The sequence below is a fragment of the Diabrotica virgifera genome, chromosome 7, assembly GCF_917563875.1.
Source record: "Diabrotica virgifera virgifera chromosome 7, PGI_DIABVI_V3a".
In the NCBI taxonomy this organism is placed as follows: domain Eukaryota; kingdom Metazoa; phylum Arthropoda; class Insecta; order Coleoptera; family Chrysomelidae; genus Diabrotica; species Diabrotica virgifera.
Genome location: NC_065449.1, coordinates 147,643,435 through 147,663,821, shown reverse-complemented (window position 1 = coordinate 147,663,821; position 20,387 = coordinate 147,643,435). Strand labels below are relative to the sequence as shown.

The 20,387-nt window shown below is 32.8% G+C and overlaps 1 protein-coding gene and 1 long non-coding RNA gene across 4 annotated transcripts in view; both read right to left on the bottom strand.

Annotated features, from left to right (window-relative positions):
* LOC114335388 (MATH and LRR domain-containing protein PFE0570w) overlaps nucleotides 1-17,251 on the bottom strand; it is a 162,316-nt gene extending 145,065 nt beyond the window's left edge. For 2 of the 3 annotated variants that reach the window (XM_050656404.1, XM_050656406.1), the window contains exon 1: nucleotides 16,677-17,251. The gene's annotated coding sequence lies outside the window, so the exon portion shown is untranslated. Of the gene's footprint in view, nucleotides 1-13,968; nucleotides 14,068-16,676 lie in introns of those variants that run through there. The other variant, XM_050656405.1, reaches the window with a different exon arrangement.
* Nucleotides 17,252-17,299: 48 nt separating this feature from the next.
* Nucleotides 17,300-20,122, bottom strand: LOC126888287 (uncharacterized). Its single transcript, XR_007699487.1, has 3 exons — nucleotides 19,618-20,122; nucleotides 18,075-18,780; nucleotides 17,300-17,688 (listed from the first exon to the last, which is right to left on the bottom strand). It is a non-coding gene; the product is annotated as an uncharacterized LOC126888287 (long non-coding RNA).
* Between the last annotated feature and the right edge of the window lie 265 nt (nucleotides 20,123-20,387).

Below are 20,387 nucleotides of genomic sequence, written 5' to 3'. Positions count from 1 at the left end.
TTTTGGAGAGGTAGCGGAATAGTAATTTCGGTGACATTCCCTTGATTTTTGCAGGTGTATAATTCTTTCAGAAGTGAGAAAGGATCTGTAAGCATCAAGATCAGCTTCCACCTCATCTGGACCAATCCCATAGGCATTGTTAAATTCCAGCAGAATTCGTCGTAGATCTTCAGTCTTAGTGGGAAGTCCCTCGGAAGCCAAAAAGAGTTTAACGCTTGTATTGGTAAATCCATCGTAAAACACTGAAGCTGGTTGGTCGTGTAGATAAGCAAGATGAAGTTTAATGGCTTTTAAGATATCCGGTTCCCTTAATCTGGCTAGAAGATATCGACTATTCGAGTTATTGGTTAATCTAACTTTTGGTGGGGTCAAAGGATCCAGATTTATCGAAGGTTCTAAAGTATCCTTCTTAATGAAATTTACAGGCGAATGGAACGGATTCTTAGATTTACAAACCTCGATGGCCTGCTTGTCTGTACGTATGTTTGTATTTTCTACTTCATCTTTGTTCTTGCGAGAATTGGTAATTGGATTTTCCAAGGTGACAGGACTTCTGAGATTCTTCAGATTCTTATGTGACTCAGATGAAAGCGTAGGTTCAGAATTGGAAGATTCTATAGACCATTTGATGTTAACACCAGGTGGCCAAAATTTCCTTATTAAATAATAGGTTAATAGCTGTTCTAGATTTTATACCTATTTTGAACGAAGAGCCAGTTGTTGTGTCGGCATCTTTAAGGAGTGCGTAACATCTAATATATTCCTTAATGCCTATCTTCTCTTTGATATAGTGAACAACTTGTATAGGGGTGTACGTTGGGGTCAAGTTACTAATAACTACAAAGTGACATTTATCTTCTGTAATTTTTGGCTTTTCTAATTTGGCTAATTTGGTTCGAGATGTCGGGGCTCTTCAGTTTGGGTACTTGCGGTGGCATAAGATGTATTTTTCTTCAATATCTCTTTTTTAGTTGGTATAGTAGATAGATTTTTTGTAAGACTGCTCATTTGAGTTGAAATTTCACCGATATTTCAAGAGAGCCTTTCTAATCCCAACTTAATCTTAGTTGAATTTGTGTCTTGGATTTCAACCTTGATAGTCTCACCTGAAGAAGAGCCGAAAAAAACTGACGATATATTAAAAATGTCGTGTTCCATCTGCCTTACAGATTTTAAAACCTTTTCAGGATTCAGCAGGTTGTTTAGTTTGTGGATCTCGTCAATTTTTTTCGTAAGATAGTCCAGTTTGCCGTCATTTTTAGGTCATAAGTCTCGATGAAAACAGGCAAATTGTCACTTAGTTTCTTAGTAACTTGAATTAAGGCCTCAAAGTTCTCTAAAGGTATTTGATTTTTTGATAAATTTGTAATTTTGTCATTTAAATAATTTAAACTTCGAGAGTCACATACGGTACAAAAGAATCTAAGATGAGAAGACTTTTGGTCCAATAGGGCTTTAGTGATGGTCTTGTTTAATCTTGTACATTTCATACAGAAGTTTCTTTGGCAATCTCCATTACATCTTAACTGGTTGTATTTATTCGAGTCAGAATATTGTGTAAGACAATGTTCACAAGTATACGTCATTTTCAAGGTTAGATGTGTAAAAATTAACTAGGTCGATGTGATGATGGTAATAAAAATTGAAACACTTAAGCGCGTGATACACACGCAATCTTTAAGTACGCGTGTTTAAAGATCGCGGACTTACTCGGCTCGCCGTCGGTGATACACGGCAGACTTAAAGTACGCGGTTTTAAAGATCGCGGTCGCCGTCGGTAGCAAAAAATTTAGAAACTGTCCTCGTGGTTAAATTTTTTATTTTCTGTGTACCTAATTTTGCTGAAATCTTATGTTTTTTAGTAGAGTTTGATTATTTTTTTGGTCAGGTTTTGTTAAATAGAAGAATAATTTGATTCTTTATAAGTGTGGTAAGCTGTCAAAATCATGATGTGAAGTATAGCACTTGTTTTTGATCTATTTTAATTTAATACAAGGTAGGCATAAACAAACAAAATATCATAGATAATATAGTAATATTTTCATCAGGAGGATAAGACAGACTATAAATAATTAGGTTTACTCAAAAACAAATAATCAAAATAATTTAGAATAGCTTAAAATAGTGTTTTACGGTTTTCTCAAAACTTATAAAATGTAACTTGTCTCCTTTCAACAATAAACGATTGAATTATTTCTAGGCAATTTGCTTAATTAGTGAAAATATAAGTGTAACTTTAAACGCAATAACACGATGGCTCGAGGCTCGTGGCTCGTGGCAGTGATACACGTACGGGTTACGAGTAAGATTTCAAACTTGTTGGATCGAAGGCGTACTTACTCGGCGGAGTTAAAGTACGCGTACTTGCGGTGATACACGCGCGAAAAAGGTCGCGATCCATAAGTTCGCGTACTTACTCGCGTGTGTATCACCCCTTTTACAGCTAGTATTCACAACACATAAATCAAAACAAATAACAAAATTTGTAAACACAAGAAAACAAATCAAAACATACATCCGTATACTACCATAAAGTGATAGTGAAAATAAATTATGTGATGAAGGGCGAGTTGCAATCAAAGAAAATGATGACTCCACTGTTGATTTTCAAGCGACTTCACCTGGTACAAGCAGGGCCGCGCCAAGGCTTTCAAGCGCCCCGGGGCAAGTAATTTTAGGCGCCCCTTTTCTCCCCCCCCCCTTGTAAGTAGTTTTTTGCAACTTAGTGAATAAGTCCATTTACTCACGGTTTTTGCTCCGGATTTTAAAGCACCGCTTGGATTGAAATGAAATTTGTCATAAGCGTAGCTAACATGTCAAAGAAAAAAAGTGATATTGTGCCGATGTGTTCTTTTGCTCTGAGGGTGAGTTTTACCCCTTCTCTGGGGTGAAAAACTATACGTTTTATAACTATATGACTATATAACTATACGAACCGAGCTTTTGCCCTGGGGTGAAAACAACCCCATCTAGGAAATGAAAATTTTTCAATCAAAATAACTATGGAAGTCGTTAGATTAACCAATTCTGAGTAAATTTTGTTCTATAAATTATTTTTGCAAAGTTGATATTTTCCAAGTTATGAGCGATTGAAACTATGCATTTTTCATTGAAAAAACTCACGTTTTATGACCGTTTTTCATGAATAGCTTATATTTTTTTAATGACCTATAAAAGATGTCTCTTGTTTTCCCAAAAAAATTTCACCACATTCGAGTTATTTGAGATTGAAGGTTCTCATAAATCGGTTCCAATAACTTTCAAAGTATCAACTTTCCAAAAAAATTTTATAGAATAAAATTTACTCAGAATTGGTCAATATATCGACTTCCCTAGTTATTTTGATTAAAAATATTTTCATCCACTAGACGGGGTTGTTTTCACCCCCAGGGCAAAAGCCCGCTTCGGCGTAGGGTAGATTTTGACAAAGATTAAAATCTACCCTATCCTGAAATCGATCTTGATTCTCAAAATTCCACGAGAAAATGTTGATTGGACAGATTGGAATATTAGATATGGCTGTTCAAAATTTGCATACTCTCGTGATTAGGGACTCGTTCAAGCCGTTTCAACTACAGCCCTTTCAAAAATAAGCAATTTGAACCGACGAAACTTACAGATAATAGAAATAATACATAAGTAAAGTAACTTGTGACGCGGTAACGGTTAATTTCATTTAGGATGCTAATTAGGGGGTGATTTTCACGATTTTTTTACCAAAAAAAGGGACCAACTTTATTTTGAGTGTAACTTGCTTACTTTTAATGGTAGAAACTTTTTAAAAAACAAAAATAAACAAGTTATGATGAGTTTTCCCCGAAAAGTGGTTTTCGTGGGTTTCTAAACGTGTTTTTGTTTGTTGAAAAATGGACATATGCACTCGCAAATAACTCGAAAAGTATTGACTTAGTGAAAAAAATCTATACAACAAAAGTTACTTAGAATTTGTCAGTTTATTTCCGGACTTGTTTCAAACGTATACTTTTTCACACCCGAGAAGGGGTGAAACGTGAAACTCACCCCTAGGGCAAAAGCACATATCAGCACAATATCACTTTTTTATTTGGCAGGTTAGCTATGTGTATGCCAAACTTCATGTCAAGCCAAGCGGTTTTTTAAAATTCGGAAGTTTTGCAATATTTTATTGTGAGTGAATTCACTAGAATCTGTATTCGGTATTCGCTCCGTGCGTGACCATGGTGGGCGTACCTAGAAACGATGTCAGCGTGAGTAGTGGCAAAAATGACATTATTGGAGCTATTTTTGTAATGTCATTGGCATTGTTGGTATAACAAATTTTATAAAAAATGGTAAATAAATGTTATCTATTTATCATATGCTTAACGTCAATTTGTGAGATCTAAAAAGGTCAGGACCTCGATTTTTGACCCTTCGCTTCGTTATCGAACGTATTCGCTAATTCGCTTCGTATCTGTTTAGTGTACCGATAGCGAATGATCGATAACGAAGCGAAGGGTCAAAAATCGAGGTCCTGGTGAAGCAAGGTGTTGCGTCAGTCATGCACGGAGCGAATACCTACAAACTATTTGTTATGTGTTTAGGAAAGTAATATACCTATAAATATTAAATAAATGCTATAAATATTTACAAAAAACAACGATTACACCATCAGAGAACAAATATGGTTCAGTTTAATAAGAGACATAAGGGTTCGTACAATTATGGGATCAAAGTAATACTTACTGCCATTTTTATACCTACCTACGATTGGTAAGTTTTAAATTTTACAAGATAATAAAATATTACTAGTATTTCTGGTAATTTCGGTATTGTAAAAAATTTTTTTCGGCTTCTACTGGCGCCTTTTGAATACGGCGCCGGGGGGCTCCGCCCCCCTTCACCCTTATGGACGGCGCGGGCCTGGGTACAAGTATATCTCCGTTATCTGCTATAAAACAACGATGTAAGTAACTCTTTTCCTAGCGATATAGGTGATTGGTCAAAACATTTAAATCTTGAATTTCAACAATATTTTATAAATAATCAACCGAATCAAAATATTGATAAAATTGGTGAGTGTGTTACACAATTAGATATCTAATAACCAGACATTTGCAAAGTGCGATTTTTTATAAAACGAAAGCTAATGGGGAAAATTCTTCGCAAGTGGTTAGTGTATAGTTCTAAATGTAGCCGTGTTTATTGTTACGTTTGTAAACTATTTTATACGAAAATTGTTCTTCTAACTTCCGGTGATAATGATTGGGAAAATATCAATAGGACAGTTATTCAACATGAGCGATCTGCTGAGCATATTTCTCAATTGGTACGTTAGTCAAGAGAAGTAGTACAGCAAGACAAATTGTAACATTAATGGAAAAAATATTTAGAGAAAAGGAACATTGGAGAAATGTTCTTGTGCGTCCCTTTGACGCACAAATGTAAACATGTGTGTCCCTTTTGTTCGAAATCCTGAAAAAACTAGTTAATATTTTTGAAAAATTTTAACGCTGAATGAACGACAACATTATTACCGAGGGCCGAAAGTCCCTTGGAATAAATAAAAAATTTCTTTTGAATGAGACATTTGAAATTAAAAATCACACTAAAATTTCTCTTTTTTTATCCCTGAAACTGATTAAATAAACATTAAAGAAGTTTTCAGGGACTTTCGGCCCTCGGTAATAACCTAATCTTTCTGAGTTTTTATAAATATATAATGATTTATATTTAATGTTTATTAAAAACTTTTGATATACTAATGTGTGTTTTTATTGGACGGGGGGCCCGCATCCAAACTGGAACCAGGGCCCGTGAATCTATCAGTACGCTACTGGTGAATGACATGATAATCAGAAGTTTCATCTACTTCCAGCGAAAAGCAAATGGTTTTCTAAATCTCAGATTCAATAACGTTATTCAAAATGTAACTATTTGATTATTTTGTATTAGTTCATTCTGTATTACGAATACACTTCGAATCAGAAAGTAAATTTTTCTAAAACAATTTTATTAATTCTCTACAATTACTTTGATTTTTAACAAATGCTTCGATCCATCTTGTCCACTAAATGATAATTCCTGAAAACTTAAAAAAATTACAATATCAATTAAACGACGTAAAACGGCGTGATTATTTTTGACAATTTCTGCCGATGCTTCCAAATGAAACACCGACCGGCAGATCTAAATGTGCCGTACCTACAGCTTAATGCCTACGGAGAGAATGTATATTCGCTTGCTCATCGGCTTGTTATTTCGTTGAGTTTTACGTGTAAATCGTCAAGCTACGGATGAGTTGGGGACGGCTAGCCGAAAAGTCAGATGAATGGCTCGGATCATTCATTTTTTTGAGAAGTCTGTTATGCGCAGGGATCACTTAACGCTCGGAAAAACAATGAATAAAATTTAGTCTGTATTATCTCACAGATACAAATTATAAAAAAATCTATATCTATAAATGTGTGGGTCGGCACTGCCGACCCTGCCAACCCTGACCGGCCGCCACTGGGCACTGTACACCTTACTAAATTATGTTAAATAATCGTTTCTGGCTACTACCAGAAGCGTACGACAGGGGAAAGTGAATGGTTGACCGTTCCCAAATTTAACGCCACTAATGAAACTGCTATTTTAGCATAATTTTTAGATTCTCCAATACTTTCTATGCAAATTATATACTCTTCATTCGTAACGATAAAGTCATTAGTTTTCGAGATAATTGAAGTTAAAAATGAAAAGGCACATTTATTTTGATTAATGTATTATGTCCCTTCGTTTTTAGCTTCAAGTATCTCGAAAACTAATGGTTTAATCGTTACGAAAGAAGAGTATGTTTTTTACACAGAAAGTATTGGAGTATCAAAAAATTGTACTAAAATAGCAATTCTGCCAGTGGCGTAGAATTTGGGAAGGGTTAACCATTCACGTTCCCCCGTCCTGCGCCTCTGGTAGTAGCCAGAAACGTTTGTTTAACATAATTTAGTAGGGTGTATAGTACCAGCACCACTTACCCAATTTCGTGTTGTTGTCCCATGCCTGTCAGCAAATATTCAAAAATAAATAAAATAAAAGTTTAACTTTGACACCCTGTATTTCGGTTATTCTCAACTTTTGTACTAAGGTAAGTTAGCTTAAATCGACCTATTTTAATAGCAGGAATCTAAGGTTAAGCTATGGTCCATTTTTTACCAAACACCCTGTATAAGTATTTTACGAAGTTGATATTAACTATTTTTTTTATATTTATTATGGAACTATGGAATATATCATGTGTCTCACTGTGTACTAGTAACATGTCTCATTGTGTAGCAGGGGTGGTACACACTGAGACATGTGCAAGGTTGTTTTTAAAGTTACATAACTTTTTTGAATTAAAACTACAGGCCTTTATATTTTTGGAAGTGATACATAAAATACCAAAAATCATTATAGCTGAAGCTGTCAGTTCTTATAGATGATTAAAAAAATTATATCGCCAATAATTCATTTTTGGTCTCACTGTGTACCACCTTCCCTAGATACTGCATTTTTGCTTACGACGGCAGTATAATAAATTAAATTTTTCCCTTAATTTATTTAAATATTTGTAAATCAAGATTAAAAAACACATTTACAAAAAAATATTATTTGCAGTATAAATAAGCAGTATAAAGCATTTTGGTTTGCAGAAAAAGTTGGGTTGTGATTAACATTATCAAGCAGAAAAAAATTGGTTGAAAAGTGTTCAGCAGTTTACGAGATATTTAATTTGGTAATTAAATATTACCATTTTTTCAAATGCAAAAATAGGTTTGGATCCCGCGTATGAAAAAAAAGTTGATTAATAGCAAGCTGAAAATTTGTTAATAGCTTAAGGGTGTCTAGTCGGACAAACTTTGATATGTGGGAACACTGGAACAGGGAAAGTTTTAATTTTGGAACAGGTTAAAAATTTGGAACGGTCAGACCACGAAAACGGCACATGTGTTTTGTCCGACAGAACAGACTTAAACTCTCCGAACAGAGATTAAACTCTCTTGCAAAAATCAGACTGCTATTTATCATCAAATGGGTGTTTCAATGAGTGGAACATGTAGAATATGTCAAATGACAGGAATTATGACAGGTGATAAATAGCAGTCTGATTTTTTCATGAGAGTTTAATCCCTGTTCGGAGAGTTTAAGTCTGTTCTGTCGGACAAAATAAATGTGCCGTTTTCGTGGTCTGACCGTTCCAAATTTTTAACCTGTTCCACAATTAAAACTGCCCCTCTTACAGTGTTCCCATATATCAAAGTTTATTCGACTAGACACTCTTAAGCTATTAACAAATTTTCAGCTTGCTATAAATCAACTTTTTTTTCATACGCGGGATCCAGACCTAAAACGAGGTTGTTACCGATAGAGTATACAATTTTTTAAGGTTTCATTGTTTTTGCTTTTATGGATATTTTCGGTAAATGCACTGAGAAGTCAACATTTCAATTAAAATTAAAAAAATTAAAATTAAAAATGGCCTTTGAAAATTCTTGTAATTTGTTTAAAACTTGATTTTTTTTAATAACATCGCCTGGATTAAAAATTTTAAAAAGTTGTTTCGATATTCGCTTTCCTGGTAATTTTTCACATATTTACAAACAAATAGTTTTTCTAAGACCATTTTTTGCCGAGATAGCTGTTCCAAATTTAAAAATTCATAATTTGTTTATTTATCAATATTAACATTTAGAAGTGCGTGAGTAAATCTATCAAGCCTAATAGTTAACAATGCCATTTATATAGGTATGTAGTAAAAATTCTAGACTATTTTGAAAAATAATGATTTTCTTAGCTACCTTAAATGAAAAGTTTTTGCGTGAAAATTAGTGTAGGGGTAGTTTGCCATATATCCGTTAGTAATGGACAAAATTCAATGTTTTTTTTTTAATTTGGGTTAGCATATAAAAATAATAACATCTTCATGACCCTTTTTGCAACAAATATTCATCAATTTGTTATAAACAATTTTTTTCAAATTTGTTTTCGCTAATATTTGGTACCGCAACGGTTAAAAGAGTAAACTTTGTGCAAAAATTAGTAAATTACCCATTTTTAATAATTAAACTATGCTCCCCTCATATGAATCATATACTTTCTTGAAAATATATTTTGTTTTGACCTAAATTTTGATAAAAAAATTATTCCAACTTGTATGGAATTACATTTTGATTTACATGTACCAGTGGCGGCTGGTGGGGTAAAATTTTGGGTAGGCCAAGCCAGCAAATTACATATAGCTATGTGTAATCAGTGGCGGATCCAGAGGAAGGGGTCACGGGGTCATGACCTCCCCCCAAATATTTGAAAACCCACTTATCCTCTTGGTGGAAAGACTAAAAGTGACCTTGCATCAGAGAAAAGTAATCGCCCTCAAGATCCATGACCCCCCCAAAAAATAGCTGCCAGTGTGTGTAATACATATTTTTTTTTGTGTGAGAGTGGGAATCTTCTAAAAACCGTACCAGGTGAATCGTACCTGGCGTGTGTTGGATTCAGAGTAAACAGAGTACATCCGAACGCAGTTCCCCGTTCCCCCACTGGGGGCCTTGCCCCCGGATGAATCCGTGCTACAATGCCTACCAACTAAACCCACTCTCGGCTTACGCGCGTGGCACGTCTTTCCAGACCGTTCTCTCGCGCGCACAGCCGCTCTTTTTCTGTTCTTTTCTTTTCTATCTATTGCTTATATTGCTCTTGTTTACCCCTGTTGTCTCTTTCTTTCTATAATCTCTCTTTCTATAATCAGTAGACAGTGATGAAAGCCGACTTTGCGTCATTGTATTTCGAAGAGACACCGAGAAGAGATGACTTTATTCGCTTTAAAGTGGAGAAGGTTCTTTCAACTGAAGCGCTTGTTGCAGGTATTGTAGCAAGTAAACAAAATAACTTGTAGCTTTCAGGAAGAATTTCATTGGTTTCGTTGTCAAACATACTTTTAATTAGTTCTAACAAACTCTTATCGTGAAAATTTTCACGATGAATAGCAGAAAAAATCATTTCCAGTTCAGTTTTTAATAAGGATTTATTAAAAAGTAGTTCATATGTATCCATCAATGAGTCCAAAGCTTTTTGTGGAAATTTAGCGCCATATTCTGTGTGAATCTTTTTTTATCGCCCAATTCCAGAAATAAATTCCGTTTGTTTAAAAATATGTTACAATTATAGATATATGTTACAGTTACATATTTTTTTATCATAATTAAAAAAAAATTATATTACAATTCGATAATTACGTTACAAGTGGCAACGATGGTCGGCTAAGGCCCGATCGTCTGGTGCCTAAACAGCAAGCATAACACGACAATATAAATCGTTGTCCGGCAAGCGACTTAACTTCAAAGGCTTTTTGTATGGAGATCTTATGTGAGCGGGGTCGGCCGGCTCCGAACGAGCCTATTAATGATATTTAAAATGCCTGGATACGATTCAATGCTTTCTGTGATAATATAATATAACATAGTTGTTTTAACGGAAGCTAATGTATTGAGTGATTTAGTACATTTAAAAGTTATTTACATGCATTAACATAATTTTTGAATATGTTTTTCAATTTTAAAGCAGTTAAAATTATTGGGTAGGCCCGGCCTATCCTGCCTACCCCCAAAAGCCGCCACTGACATGTATCTATTGTAATTTTATTTGATTGGGCTAATATATAAGCCACGAGTAAAAAGAAGATAATGTACGCATTTTATTTAATTCAAAATACATCTTACTTGTGTTACTACATACTGTCAGAAAACCGGTACAATAAACATGTTTATTTCACAAATAGACATAGCTTTTCGCTTAAGAGGATCGGTACGTATTTTCGGCTGCAATGCTATTCAAATGGGGATTCATTTTTTTCGAATCCTGAGAAACTAATAAGTATTTTCGAAAAATTTAAACGCAGAATGAAAGATTACGTTATAAGCGAGGGCCGAAAGTCCCTGAGAACTTCTACAATGTTTATTTTAATAAGTTACAGGGGTGAAAAACTAAGAGAAAATTTAGTGTGATTTTTAATTTCAAATATCTCATTCAAAATAAACTTTTTATTTATTCTAACGGACTTTCGGCCCTCGGTAATAATTTAGTCTTTCATTCTGAGTTTAAATTTTTCAAAAATATTTATTGGTTTTTTCAGGATTCGAAAAAAATGAACACAATGCCGTGGTAATATTTTTCAAATCTATCTTTGTCTTACAACGCACTCAGCCGAATATAATATTGTCAGCATATATTGTCAGTCAGACACTGACAATCAGTGACAATTTTAAATATTTGACATTGCCTCGGGAATATTTTGAGTTATTGATTAAATATTATTGGTGGGCCGGTTGTTCGAACGCTAATCAACAATGATCATTATCAAATAATTAATTACTGTCGATGTCAATTGTTAAAACATAATTAATTACAATTCTGAGATTATAATCAATTAATATAACAATAATTATTAACATAATTAATAATAAATCTCATAATTGTAATTAATTATGTTTTCAGCAACCCAAACAAAGTTGACATTGACAGTTTTGGTGACAGTAATTAAATATTTAATAATGATCATTGTTGATTAGCGTTCGAACAACCGGCCCATGTGTATTTGATAAATAATTGATTTAAGACGTGAACTTAATAAAAAGTTATTTATTGTGTATTATTTGTGGAAGATCCAAGCAGAGAATACATCAGGATAATATATTCTGTGATCCAAGTATTTTGTTGTTAAAGATGTTCAAAATTGTAAGCGTTCCATAAGAACAATATATTATTAAAAAATCACTTTAACACTTTTCCTCTTTTCTCGATTGAGTATTAGTTTTTGTTGTACAAATAAATTATTACAATCACTGAATACATAGTTAGTGAAAAAATTATCACATTTATTAACTGAATTAATAATTTGCAATTATAAAAATAACAGTTATCCAAGAACATTGAAAAGCCATCTGTTTAAATTAATGATGACATTTTCAAGTAGAATGACATTCTAGTAATGTTTACATATCCATACCAGTGTGAATTTGACTACACCTAATTTGCCGTGTAAAGACAGAAAAAGTAGGGACACACGTAAAATATTTGCGAATTATGTACCCATAGCCTTAAATTCAATGTTCAAACCGTTAAGAGACGCGTCGGTGGCAGCTTTAAAATTGAATATAAACGAGAAACAATATTTATTTGTCAAATAAACATTTCTTTCTGTTTTCTGACAGCACTAAAAATGTGTTTTGAATAAAATGAATTACATACATTCTTTTTTGTTTCAAATAATTTAATTTAAAAAAATGTTGGACACCCTGTATAAATAATTATATTAACAATATAAGTTATCAATCGAAGTAGCAAAGAAAACGACAATAAATATCGTTATAATATCGATATTTATTGTCGTTTTCTGTGCTACTTCGATTGATAACTTATATTGTTTTTCGGTAAATGTCTCTAGTACATCCGCAGCATTTCGCTCTTTGCAGTTCGGAATTGCCCAAAGCAGGGTACCTGGTGAAATCGGAGAGAAGAGGATATGAGACTACTAATGAGGGGTAAAAAACCTCCGAAACCGGTATAGACTCTTCCTGCACTCTCCGATTTAACTACAGTATAATGCTGCTGCATTTTCGGAGTGCAAAGAAATTAAAAATGTTTATACATTTTTAATTCATTTACTCTTTTGTTGAGTATTAAGGAATCTTTCTTGGAACTTTTACCACGCTGAGCAGATGGGACGTGAATTATTTAAAATTCCCTCATCTTAATTTCCTCGGCATCCTGTATGATTTCTAATTTTTGAAAATCACGGGAGGTTGTAACCAAAGAAAGTATTCCACCTGTTGTCAATCTGGTGGTATGGGAACGATATTTATTGTCGTTTTCTGTGCTACTTCGATTGATAACTTATATTGTTTTTCGGTAGATGTCTCTAGTACATCCGCGGCATTTCGTTCTTTGCAGTTCGGAAGGGCCCAAAGCAGGGTACCTAGTGAAATCGGAGAGAAGAGGGTATGGGACTACTGGATGACGGGAAAAAAACCTCCGAAACCAGTATAGACTCTTCCTGCACTCTCCGATTTAACTAGAGTATAATGCTGCTGCATTTTCGGATTGCAAAAAAATTGAAAATGGTTATACACTTTTAATTATATTAACGTTTATATTACTAAATAGAGAATTAAATAATCTTTTAAGTGACTACCCATATTCTTATTTAAAAAAATCATCGATTACGTCATTACGCCCAGATGAATGACATCACTCTTATGATATATATGCCAAACAATCATAATTTAAAAATAAAAATCGACCTGTTTCGGGATTTCTCTCCAAAATCACCCACTCTCGAGAAAATGAATTTATTCCAACCTCACATAATATGAAATGAGCAATTGATGACTTGGGGCTTTCGATGAAGTAGCTGTATACGATTTGGGTGTATATGAAATGTTTTTCGATGAGTTGCGCCGCACGCAACCGTAGTTCTAGCGTTTGTTGCTAAAAATGTACAAATGTACAATTTTATTATTCAACGCTTCTATTATGTAGTATGAAGTATGCATTTATTAATTTTTTTATAACATTAAAATTATTTAAAATCATACCAACCAACAGTTGCCCATGTTATTGGATTATTCATTTTTGGAGCAGATAAAAATATTAGCAATTGAATATTATTCAACCCAAAATAAGTTTGGCTTCAAATTTCAGTAAGTGCCTACTTAACATAACTCAGAATAACAAATATGTAGGTATGTCGCTATAGTTTGAATTGTTTTTAGTTATGAAAATTAATAATTAAGTAATTTGTATTTTACACATAGGAAATATAAGTCATTTTATACGGTAATTTATTTAAGAAAATATTTATATCCAGTGTATATTAAAAAACAAGCATATTAAATAGTTATCATTAATAATAAAACTGGGAATATTACTGTGTTAGCAAAAAGTTATGTGTTCGGAAATAATTGTCGGAAAAGAATAATTAATGTTACTTACCATTTATTTCAAAAGGTAAATTTGTTATTATATCGACGATAATAAATATACCGGTAAATATTTTGTTTTGACAATAAACTTACATTTACTGTTTTGAAATTTATAAAAATGACAGCGCTATGTTGCCAATTTCACTCAATTTCCAAGCCATGCTGCCAAGCCAAAACGACATTAACTTGATTTTTCAAGAAACACAAAAAACCGATTATTTTTATTTTTACCAATTCTGTTTATCTGCACAGTGGTTCAAAAAAATTGGTGATTTTTTTTTCAAATTTTAATATCATTTGAACATTAATGTGGCTTAAAAAATGTCTGAAAAAAAATTTAAAGCACTCATGGGAGTGCTGACAGAAGTGAAAACTTATGTATATAAATTACAAGCTCAATGCTTTTTCACATCCCCGCTGGGAGGGTTGACATGGAGGGGATATTACATCTCGACCGTCCTTCTCATGGTGGCAGAATTTGTAACTAAACGTCCCCCAAAATCGCACATGACATGACAAATGTCATCAAATGTCATATTGTGAATTATTTATTATTTTTTTATTATAATTAATGTACTTGTAGCAAATACATTAGACTGTAATTAGAGTCTAATTAGAGTCTTAATTAGTAGTTTGTAGGCTTATTTTCTTTTAAAATGCCTCATCACGGTTCTGTGCAGTAATTGGTAAAAATTTACTCTAAGGGTAGACCTTGAAAATGCCAATTTTTTTATGGACTTAGCCTGAAAAGTGGAAAAAAGCAGACATTTTACTGTTTTCTTTGGGGGAAACTGGTAAAAGTGCCCAAAAATCAAGAAATATTTGAAAAAAATCAAAAAATGTAATAGTAGCCAAAAAAAATTTACGTGAAAAGGATACAAAAGTATATAGAATGTCTTAATAAAATATAAGTAATTGAAACATAATACATATAACTGATTTTTACAATCAAATTATGAAAAAATACGTAATATTGGTTAAAATAATATTTTTTTTGTCATATTTCAAAACAATATGGCGGACAGGCGCCGAGAGGTCAAATTTGACAGTGTTGCCAGTTTTAACCTTTTAAAGATTTAAAAATTTAATAAAAATTACTTACAAAACAGCTATAGATCGATGCAATTTGAGAGTCCAAAGCCAAATTCGTGGCTTTAAATGTAATAAAAGTTGCCACCAACATATTTATTTCCTCTGCCTGCAGTTTACTAGCTTCGAAAGAGGCCTTTTCTTTGTGAATATAGGTATTAAAGCCACACCTTAATTGTACTTAAATTTACTTTCGTAACACCTACACACCATTTAGTCTCACTTCACCTTTATTTAACGATAAACTGGGCAGATTGCAATTGGGCGCAGGCGGTCTGAAAGGAGGAAGGCCTAACCCTTCGGTCCAAACCTAACTTACGGGTATTATATTGAGAGAACCGCAGGAGGTATTTGACCGCTGAGCGCAATCACAACCCACCCGATAAACTAACTTCACTTTCACAAATTTGTATATGATGCAACAGACAACGCCCAAATCCAGGGCGCAGCACAAACAACCGACCTAACAAACTAAAAACTAACAATAAACTGTTTAAAAAATGCGTCAATGCATGCATCTACCAATTTTTCAAAAACAGTTGCCAAATTTAGAGGTTTGCATAAATATTCCAAATCAATGGTACGCTTAAATGGACAAAAATCGATGTTTTCATGTGAAATTATCTTTTGTCATTCACATGGCAACATGGTTTCCCGAAATCAGTGACAGTACATAACCATGAAATACATAAAATTTCATTCCAACCTTGAAAGTGTATTCTGGGAATCCCACAGAATTTATTTATTAAAATATAATCATAAATCACTATAATATTAATAAACTTGATGTAATCTAACCTAACGTAACGAAACCTAACCAGAACTAACCTGACCCTTGTAATAAAGCAGTCATTTTGTGTTAAAAATGCGTCAGAATAAGTAAAATGACATATTTAAGAATTGAAAAATTGTAATTTTCATAAGAAAACATATTTTATATAACTATGGCAACACTGTTAGGATTCTCCTTCTTGCGTTTATAAAACGGTTGTCATTCCTGTCGTTTCTTGTTGTTTTATGGTATATAATGGCGGAAAATGGCGGCGATTTTTAAAAATAAGACATATTTTAAATTGCAATTACATGAAAAGTAACGCCCGCCCCCAATAAAAAATTATTGTACAATTATCAGTAAGTGAAACAGAATTCATTGGTATAAATTTCATATCCGTAATCCGTCTACCCATTCAGTAAACTAGAACCCAGTAATTGATTGTTTGCTTACATGGAGAAATAGTGAAGTGAAATTCTTTCGTTTTCCTAAACTCTAAACCCCAAATGAGGATAGACAAAAGAAATAAATGGATTAAAGCTATTCGGAAACAAAAGTACGTTGTTAACCTTACTTTTATCTATGTATACTGCATGTATATCATTTAAATTATATCAAATTACAATTGTATTATATTAAATTATTATTAACCCTCCGATGTCGACACTGCTGTACACCGTGCCGCATTTTAATAAGTTTTACTAATATTCTTTCCTACACACCACTAACTATTTAGATATGTGTGAGTGACTATCTTTAAAATACTACCTGCAACTATTGCATTTTTTGGGTATTTATTTAGTGTTGACTCACAACTCCCACAAGTCTGACAACTGTATATATGGTATCTGCCTTACCTTCTTATCATTTTAAAATTAACAATTAACTGCGCTCGGCTTTAATTTTTGTGTTTATCTCATTTAAAAATGTGAAATTTTCACATCAATTTCAAATTATGGCCGCCATTACAGTATGCGCAGATCGCTTACGTATGGATTGATGACAGTTTATTTCTGCAATGTTGCCTAATTTAAATTTTTTTATAATTTCTTGTGCAAAGACGGAAGGTGCTTTATTTTTTATTCAAACATAAACATAATGCTCGTTTCAATCTTTCTTTGTCTTTTTCTTCTTCTTTTATTCGATTTGCTTGGCCTTGACTGCCGTAGCTCGTCTCATTTATTGTTTATTTGAATGGTTTGAATGACCCCAGGAGCGGTCAAATACCTCCTGGGGTACTGAAATTTACCTGAAGAGGGTTGCTGTGATTGCGCGCAACGGAAGGATTAAGGCAGGTAAACAAAACACTCTACACTCTAATACCCGAAAGTTAGGTTTGGACCGAAGGGTTAGGTCTTCCTCCTTTGAAAATTGTACTGTATAATATATAATATATATAATATATTAATTTTTTAATTTTATTAATAATTAACAAAACACTCTACACTCTAATACCCGAAAGTTATATACCCGAATGAACTTCAGTATAAATGCTTTATTTTCTCATTTTATTATGGTCACAATTCAAGATCTACATTTTAGAATTTATGATGTTACTTTATATAAAAATAGTCTGTCTATGTTTACAGGCCAGCTATATATTTTATTAAGGATCTTAGCTGATGGTCTGAAGGCTTCTTAAGGTGCTGTCTTGAGTTCTTTACGATCTTCAGTAGGGGTCAGATGGTAGGTCCAAATAAGACAATATGGTTACCTGATGAACTGCGGTAATGTCAACAATTACTCTTATGGTTGCCTTGGGGGCTCTATTATTCTTCTAAGATTTTCAGTGGATGGTTACCTAGGGAACTGTTAATTTTCTGCAATGCTCATTGTTGAGGGTTAGAGCCATGCCCTTCTCCTGGCTGCCTAGAAGAGAAATAGAGATGTAGACAACCTGCAGCACAAATTTATGAAGGGTCGCTACCACCCAAGTCTACAAAACTATAATATTCCTTGTCAACAGTACAGAAAAATTTACAAGTGACTTTTGAACTAAAGTTATAACTAAAATGATTTAACTTAAATACCCCTTAATCATAAAAAACAATTCTCTTTTAAATTAATTGAATCCCAAATATTTCTTTAAAATTAACAAATTTTCCAACTAATAAATCAAACTTGAAAATAATTATTATTGTTTAACACAACTGCTGATATATCAATGAATTAGCATTCACGGAAAATAAATACCCCAAAAATATTTTCTTTACCTAATTCGAAAATTAATCAATAAAATCAGAAAACCTACTTACTAACTAGGTCTCTTTAGGTTTCACCTACTTTGAGTCTACAAATGAACCTGAATGGGACCAGCATGGTATTTATATGAGCAAAAGAATTTACCTAAGATCAATATACAACAGACAATGACTAGGTAGGTATTTTTATTAACCCTCTAACTGGCAAGATTCTAAAAATTATTCTATTTAGCTGGGTATATTTTTCAAGTTTAATAATGTATTTAGAAACCTAGAAATGCTATTAAAATTTAATTATCAATTTTTGTTTGGCTCCCAGGTAAAATCAAGTAAAGGGGTCCTCAGGTGCCCCTTGCCGGTTTAAGTGAAAAATATAAAGGTTGACCGGAACATTGATTTGAGCGGTTTTTACTAAAATAAACAAACAGAACAGAATAGGTGTAAACTATTTTTATGGGACAATTATAAAAACAGTCTCTGGCATTAGAACAACATAAATGAATATCACATTTGCTACACATACATTGAATTTTCAACACATTGCAAAATTTACATTTTTTTACCATCCTCTTTGCTGAGCTAAAGTGGAAAGTGATCAATACTGTCACCGCGAATGTCATCAATGGGATGTTTTGCTTTTTTCCAATCAGTTTCAACAGAATCCATAAGTTCTTGGATTTCATCTTCGGTCATTACCAACAAATCAAACTGTTTCTTTCTCAAGTTGATATTGAATGCCATTTCAAGAAGCAAAATATACCTACAAATAAGTGATCAAATGTTGGAAAATAATAGCACAACCACACACAATAAATTGAGACGAAACTTCAAATAAACGTGCAAGGTGTCCCTGAGGAACCCTTTCTATTTTCGTTATTTATCCACACTCAGAATAAGTATTTGTTTTGTAATAATTCCAATATATAGTGAAACTCGAAGCTGTAAACCATTCATAATAAAATGTTTGCACTAAATTCAGAGTACTTGCAGTATCAAAATTTTACTTCGAAAAAAAAAATTAACGAGAGATATTTGTTCTGCATTCACCTCAACCTGTCGCACAAAACTGAGGCAGAAATGTAATTATATGACGTAATGAATTTAGAATGTGTTTGAAACGTCTCTAGAAGAACTAGAGAAGAAGATTCAAAACAGTTTATGGCTATATTAATTTTACCTGTAGTTTAAATAAGTATTAAGTGAAGGGACCCTCAGTGACCTCTTGCCAGTTAGAGGGTTAAGACTAATAAACTTAGGCTACAATAATCTAAAAAGAATGACTTTTACTGTAAATATAACAATTTAAAATGAAAATGGCAAACTAACAGTATTTTCTCAATAAATACTATTTGAGATAATGGAAATAACTTTTGAAATTTGAATCTAGCATCACTATCTACATTATCATAAAATTGAAAATTTATATACCGGGCGGACAAAGAACATATTATTATAAATTGACTGAATAATAAATATCATATTAATAAGAAAATGAACACAGCAAATAAAAGGGTCTCTGAAAATAAATTCTAGAGAACAGCTGATTGGCATGCTAAAACATTGAAATAGATATTTCAACACAAGTAAAATTACTTACTTTACTCTTTTAATTTAGATGTAAAGGTTAATTGTCCATCAAAAAAACCTTTGGCTTGATATGCTCTAAAAATGTTGGGTCATTTTGTTGGTCAGAATTCACAAAGTGGCACCAGCAAACTAAAGAATGGTTCCCTATCTTTCCGTCTGTGAGTCAATAGTAATAAAGGGATAAATTCAGTTCTTTACTATCACTATATTTTCTTACTTAGTAATGAAATCTACCTCTTTTTTTCAACTAGATCCTTTGTAAACATAAAGAATCTACATAACCATCTTTCATTATAGTGTTTACAGTCCGGGGCAAAGCAAATTATCATTTTTATTATAAAAAATAGAATGGTTTACAAAAGTTCACCCTTTTGCTTGGAGAATATCACTAAAAAACTATATTTCATCGAAATTTAAGACCGAATTACGGTGATATCTTAAAAAATACTCTAATTAAATAGAGAAAGCAAAATTTCAACATTATAGGTATTAAAAACAGTTAAGATTAGGAGGACAAACATCACAGTAATGTACTGTGGACAAACATTGTCTTTTCAACTTTTGTTTACAAAATGATCAGTCGCAACCTCACATTTCGGCTGTTAACCTCAAAATCTCTTCCTAATTTTGAATATCGAAATTATATTTATGTAGTATATCAGACATTTTCTACCATATAGAGTATTTATAGTAAATTTCTATTAATGTATTGATACATTAGCACAAAATCAGTAGTTAAATTTTAAAAAATCTCTTGTTTTTGTAAATCACCCATAAGGA